Source organism: Mixophyes fleayi (assembly GCF_038048845.1).
Source record: "Mixophyes fleayi isolate aMixFle1 chromosome 4 unlocalized genomic scaffold, aMixFle1.hap1 SUPER_4_unloc_3, whole genome shotgun sequence".
NCBI lineage: Eukaryota > Metazoa > Chordata > Amphibia > Anura > Limnodynastidae > Mixophyes > Mixophyes fleayi.
The window spans coordinates 892478-898477 of record NW_027445889.1 but is presented as its reverse complement, the minus strand read 5'-3'; the positions used below and the strand labels follow the sequence as shown (position 1 = coordinate 898477).

The following is a 6000-nucleotide window of genomic DNA, read 5'->3' as shown; positions in this document are numbered from 1 at the left end:
TTACAGCAAAATGTCAGAGGAAAATAATCTTTTTACTACAGTAATTGGATAAGCGTCTTTTTCTATTCATTTTAAATAACACAGTATATAAACTAAGGGGGATAGAGGAGGTGGGTGAGAGATAATTGGATGTGAGCCATCAGTTAGATTAGATAGGAAACATTTAGATTATTTACCTGGAGACGTCTACACCCTTGATTCCCAGGCAGGGCCTCCAAGACAAAGACTTGTGCGTAAAAAAGTACTAGGCCACCCCCCTTTGGCAGAAGTTCATATTATGTCACACCGTAGTGCCTCCCAGGTTCAAATTTTGCCCCACAGTAGTGCCCCCCAGGTTCAAACTATGCCAAAAATAGCGCCAACATTTTCAAATTATGCCCCACAGGTGTGTCCCCAGGTTCAATTTATGCCACAATAGTGCCCATGTGTTCAAATTATGCCACAATAGTGCCCATATGTTTAAATTATGCCACAATACTGCCCATATGTTCAAAATATGCCACACAGTAGTGCCCCCCAGGTTCAATTTATGCCACACAGTAGTGCCCCCAGGTTCAAATTTTGCCCCACAGTAATGCAGCCACGGTCAAATTTTTCCCCACAGTAGTACCCCCCAGGTTCAAATTTTGCCCCACAGTAATGCAGCCATGTTCAAATTTTCCCCACAGTAGTCCCCCCCAAGTTAAAATTATGCCACACAGTAGTGCTCACAGGTTCAAATAATGCCACAGCAGTGCCAACATAGTAGTAATCAAAAATACATTGCATATAGGAAAATGTATACATACCTGATTATGGTGCTGTTCTGGGCACTGAGCAAGGAGGGAGCTGTAGCCGTCAGCTTCTGTGTGATAGAAGATGGGAGCACCCACCGCAGAGCAGGGGACAGAAGAGGCTCTGAGCATCTGGGAAGGGGGGAAACTGAGCAGCCCAGGGCTGCTCCGCGTGCGCGCCATTGTTAGTAAGGTGGCTAATTCCTGGCAAGGAGCCAGCCCACCAGAAGTCAGTGAATGTCGGGGCATGTCACTTATAGTCTAGGGCCGGCCACTTTAGCTTTGCTGCATACACTGCCTTACCGGGACCCGACATGGCACTCAGGTCCTGAAAGACAGTGATAGCGACGTCTGCAGCGGCCCATCTGGCCATCAGCCCTTCTGGCATTTGCCAGAACAGCCAGATGGCCAGTCCGGCCCTGCTCCTGAGTGTGGGATGCTAAAATATAGACTGTATATGTTGATTGTGCTCAGGGCCGGATTAAGACATTGTAGGCTCCTGAGCTAGGGATACTGTGAGGCCCCCATTTGTCAAGCAATTTATGACCAGTCTGATATTGGGGCCCCCACAGTAATATCGTATTGGGCATGTCTACTTCTCACAATTTAACCCTAATTTTTCCACCACATCTTAAACCTAACCTTCTCCTTCCTCATCACAACCTAACTCTAACCTATTCCTACCACTTTTTAGCCTAACCCTATGCTCTTACCTACTCAAAGCTCCCCCATGGAACCACTAAACTGTAAATGAATGAACCCCAACTTCAAATGAATCTGCCTAACCCTAACCAAGTACAATCCCAGTGTGTTTCATGGCTCTAAAGCCTGCGGAAGAGAATATATTCACAAAGCTCACTGGTATTTCTGGATAACAGGTCAAGTGCAATATGTATATATATATATACTGTGTATGTATGTGTGTGTATGTGTGTATATATATATATATATATATATCCTTGTGCTTTTCCTCTGACTTTTCTCTCCTTGTGATGGTTGGTTCTTCTCCAAATGGCTGTTACACCAGTCTATTTACTCTTTACCATCAGTGTTCCAAAAATGTTTTGAGCTGTTTAACCAAGATAGTTCATGGGTAACAATAAAATCAGTATACCCTGCAATCTATCTAATCCGACCAAGCTTCTATGCTTGTGTTATTTTATGCATGGATTTCCTATTTCACTATATAGAAAAGTGACCATTAAATATCATAACATAACATTTTAAAAGCCAGGGGAACATCAAAAACACACTTTCACTGTCACTATCAGGCACTTTTTTGATTAGTTTGCTAACTACTTACCTGTGCTGGCACTGTTCAGCTTCATGATGCAGGAGGCATCCGTCTGGGCTGAAGCTAAGGAAGTCACGCGAGAGCCTCTGCAGTCCCCTCTCTGTGACAGGCAGCCTCCTTATTCGCTGCCAGGACAGCGTCACTGCCGGATCCGCCCCTTCAGGTCAAACCATAATACGAGAGATTCGCCTATCACCCACCACCATCCCCCCCGCCGGCGGGAAAACAAATAATATTTTTTTTTCTACTGAAAACACATGAGGCAGTGTATGGATGGCTAATACGCCCCTGGCCCCCAACCTGATGAAGAGAAAGACAACGTTTTTTTTTTTTTTAAAAAAAAACATTTTAAAATCTCTAGGGCCCCCCAGCTGCCCAAGGCCCCTGGGCTGTAGCCCATAAAGCCCTTTGGTTAATCCGGCCCTGATTGTGCTTGACAAACTCTGCTCAGGAATAGATGACTGAGATTGAAATTTCAGCAATAAGTAGATGTTTTCCCTCTGTATGCAAAGTTGGAGATATTTATCCAAATAGGCTGATATCCGTTGACACAGTGAAATGATTGGCCTCCCTGGGGATTGCGGGAGGCGTTTTTGAATTTTGGGTAGAATGTACAAAATACATTTTCTAGGATATTGTTCTATTATATTTGCTGCTGCAGCTGCTGTTTAGTATCATACAGTTCTTGTTCTTATATCTGCATGGGGGTAACCTTGCAGTTTCTTGTACACTATATTGTCCATTTGTTCAGCTTTGTACAGGTCTAGAGCTTAAATAATTGTGTCTCTGATCTTGTCAGCTGTTCAGATAATGTTCTTTAGAGCCCTTAATGCCTGTATAGATAAGTTAGGATCTACCCATCAAAACGTGATTTGACGTGAAGCAGTGGGCGGGAACAATTCATCACCCCTAAATCGCCCCCTGTAAAACAGAACTCTAGGTTGTTGGGAACAACACATAACACATAATCTGACATAAGACAGTTTCACATGCTACTAATTACAGAGCAGAGTGGCGCAGCGGAAGCGTGCTGGGCCCATAACCCAGAGGTCGATGGATCGAAACCATCCTCTGCTAGGATTTTTTTTTTTTTTTTTCTTAAATCCAAAATTGTATCTTTTTAGTTATTGTTATAATCGCAGATTAACTATATCTTTACAAGCTACACATTACATTACACACTACAGCATGACAGAAGAGATCAAATGGAGCTAATTAAACTTCTTTAAATCATGCCATTGATTGTGATCATTTGAGGAATTTGTAGATGAGTGCTAAAATATATATATATATATATATATATATATATATATATATATATATATATATATATATCTTTCTAAATATATCTTTATATATTCATATTGGCTTTGATAAGATATATTTACAAGCAAATTGCATATACAGTGATACTTTTAAATAAAACCATTAGATCAAGCTGTAAGTTCTGCCATGAGAAGTCTGCAGTTATACAACTATAGCAGGTAGGTGCAAAAAGTTCCCTGGTGGTCTAGTGGTTAGGATTCGGCGCTCTCACCGCCGCGGCCCGGGTTCGATTCCCGGTCAGGGAATTCATGTTTTTTTTCCCCCCCCTCTATGCCGTTTTTTATAACGTTATATACGCTGCTAAATGTAAATAATCTATACTTTCCCTATTTCTGCTAGATGTCTTTTGCTGGTGAATAAAATTTCGAAATAAGAATTGGACCCTCTCTCCCTCTGTATATGGCACAGTTTTAATTTAGAAGTGAAATTATGTCTTCGTTATAAGATTTAGGAACAGTTAGTAGATATTTTATAGGTTTATAGGTATATTTTACGTTAAGGTGCTCTTTTCCGAATATGTGTGTGTGAACTATATTTTAAAAGTGTGTAGAGAATATGGGGGGTGCATGTAATTTATTTTGGGAGGAACATGATTGTTTGGACACTATAACACTGACTGTGAACTGTACATTGTACTCCTGCAACCCAACATTATATCGAGATGCTCTCTAGGAGAAAATGTTCATGTCTGACAGAAAAGGTTACATTAGTCTGGCTGACAAGTCTATAAATATCTACTAGTTGCAACAGCGGCATCGTGTGGTTATTATGTGAATAACACATATGCCTTCTGTAAATGATTGCATAAAGTTGTATATATGTAGGTGGCAGAAATGAAGAAATAACAATCAATATAAAATAAAAAACACAAGTAAAACATTACAATGGGTTTTGTGTAATGCAGTTAACACTGAATCTGCAACGTGATTGGCCTTCTTCCTCGCCACTATAGCAGAGCTGGCCGAAGCACTCAATAATTCTGGTTAGTATAGATATTTTTTACAAATGAGTGCAATATGTTTGTCCATTATATTCTTGAATTGCTTTCCCACCCCTGCTGGGAGACCATGCATCACCTTTTCTTCCTTTTAGTCTTCCCCCTCGAATTTCAAAGTGTTTCCTCGCGTTCTACATTGGTCTAATTAGAGGGTTTAATCTGCAGGGGGCTGGCTAGTAGGAATGAGTGCTCATTGCCTTCTTGCCTCCCCTGAATGGAGTGCACACGTGTTTTCTTAATGACGTTAATAAAATCGTATATATTTTTATTTTTTCCCTGCATGCTGGTAACATTCTGATTACTAGAAAGTGTTGTTACTCTGAGAACAACATAACAAACAGTCCCATTCATAGAGGCAAGTTACATGGATGACCGTATACTTCTTTTTTATTTGTTAGTAACAAATCGTTACTATGTATTTGAGTTTTTTCAGGCTTTCTTGAGTACCTGTTCCCTAGAGGGTTTTATAGTACACTGTAAAGGAGTACAGAGCTAAAGCTTTAATTTTCACCAAGGTGTATTACACTCTGTTACAAAGACTAACTAAACTGCAAAATGCAGAACTTTTCAATATGTGTTTCTGTAGTGTAGTGGTTATCACGTTCGCCTCACACGCGAAAGGTCCCCGGTTCGAAACCGGGCAGAAACATTTTAGAAACCTACTGTTATATATAGGCTTGTATTTGCACTTTTATTGTGTGAAGTGAACTGGAAATCAACTATAAAATGCCATTAATATAGGACGTCGTCAAGCTGCAAGAAAGGAAAAGTTTATGTTTTCAGATTTTTTTTTCATTTACCCATTGGGCAATGAATTAGAAACCTGCACTTCTTTAGAGCTTTTGTAAATAAATGTGCTCCAAAGTTACCATTACAACAACAATGTTGGTGCAGTTTCTGTAGTGCCTTAAAAATGAACTATAACATTCACAACCCAGCCTGCCTTTGCCACTGCCATAGTATTGTGGTGTGTGATAGTTGACTTGGTGCAGTGGTCTTTGCTGGCTGACTCCGGGTACATTTTCTATCAATCACAGTGGGAAAATAGTTGTTTGTTTGAATTTCTATAGACATCCTTTCATGTAGAACCAGATTTTGTAATAACTTTCTAGTAGACTTGAAGTGCTGGTTTCACTAGCATCACACTTCAGTAAGTTGCTACTGAATTTGTACAATATTACAATCCTCCTTTGCCATTTGGTAAAGGGCCTATGAAATCCCACTGCCAAATTGTGCAGCTTTTGTTACCCAGTAAATGTTTCCTTCACCTGTGGAAACAAACAATGGCCATGATTTCACTTGTTGGTATAGGTGCTAGAGTAAGATGTATGTGCTTTCTTTTGTGTAAAATGCACATTTCTGTATTGTGCCTGTGCAGCAAAGATGCATATGTATACATTTGTATCAGGGGCGTATCCAGACTATTGATATACCCCAGGCGTTTTTAGGGGGGGGGGGGGGGGATATAGGCTCCGCCCCCTTTATGATTTCTAAGGCTGCCGGCGGCTGCACACTATGTGCAGAGCCGCTCGGCAGTGGCAGTGTGCTGTCCCGCTGCTCTGATTGTGTTTAAAACACAATCAGAGCAGCCGGGCAGTACACTGTCACTG

At 40.9% G+C, this 6000-nt stretch overlaps 3 non-coding genes across 3 annotated transcripts; all 3 read left to right on the top strand.

Annotated features, from left to right (window-relative positions):
• The first annotated feature begins 3072 nt into the window (after window positions 1–3072).
• TRNAM-CAU (transfer RNA methionine (anticodon CAU)) lies at window positions 3073–3144 on the top strand. Its single transcript has one exon. It is a non-coding gene; the product is annotated as a tRNA-Met (tRNA).
• A 422-nt stretch (window positions 3145–3566) lies between these two features.
• On the top strand, window positions 3567–3638 carry TRNAE-CUC (transfer RNA glutamic acid (anticodon CUC)). The gene has a single exon. It is a non-coding gene; the product is annotated as a tRNA-Glu (tRNA).
• A 1328-nt stretch (window positions 3639–4966) lies between these two features.
• TRNAV-CAC (transfer RNA valine (anticodon CAC)) lies at window positions 4967–5039 on the top strand. Its single transcript has one exon. It is a non-coding gene; the product is annotated as a tRNA-Val (tRNA).
• Window positions 5040–6000: the final 961 nt, after the last annotated feature.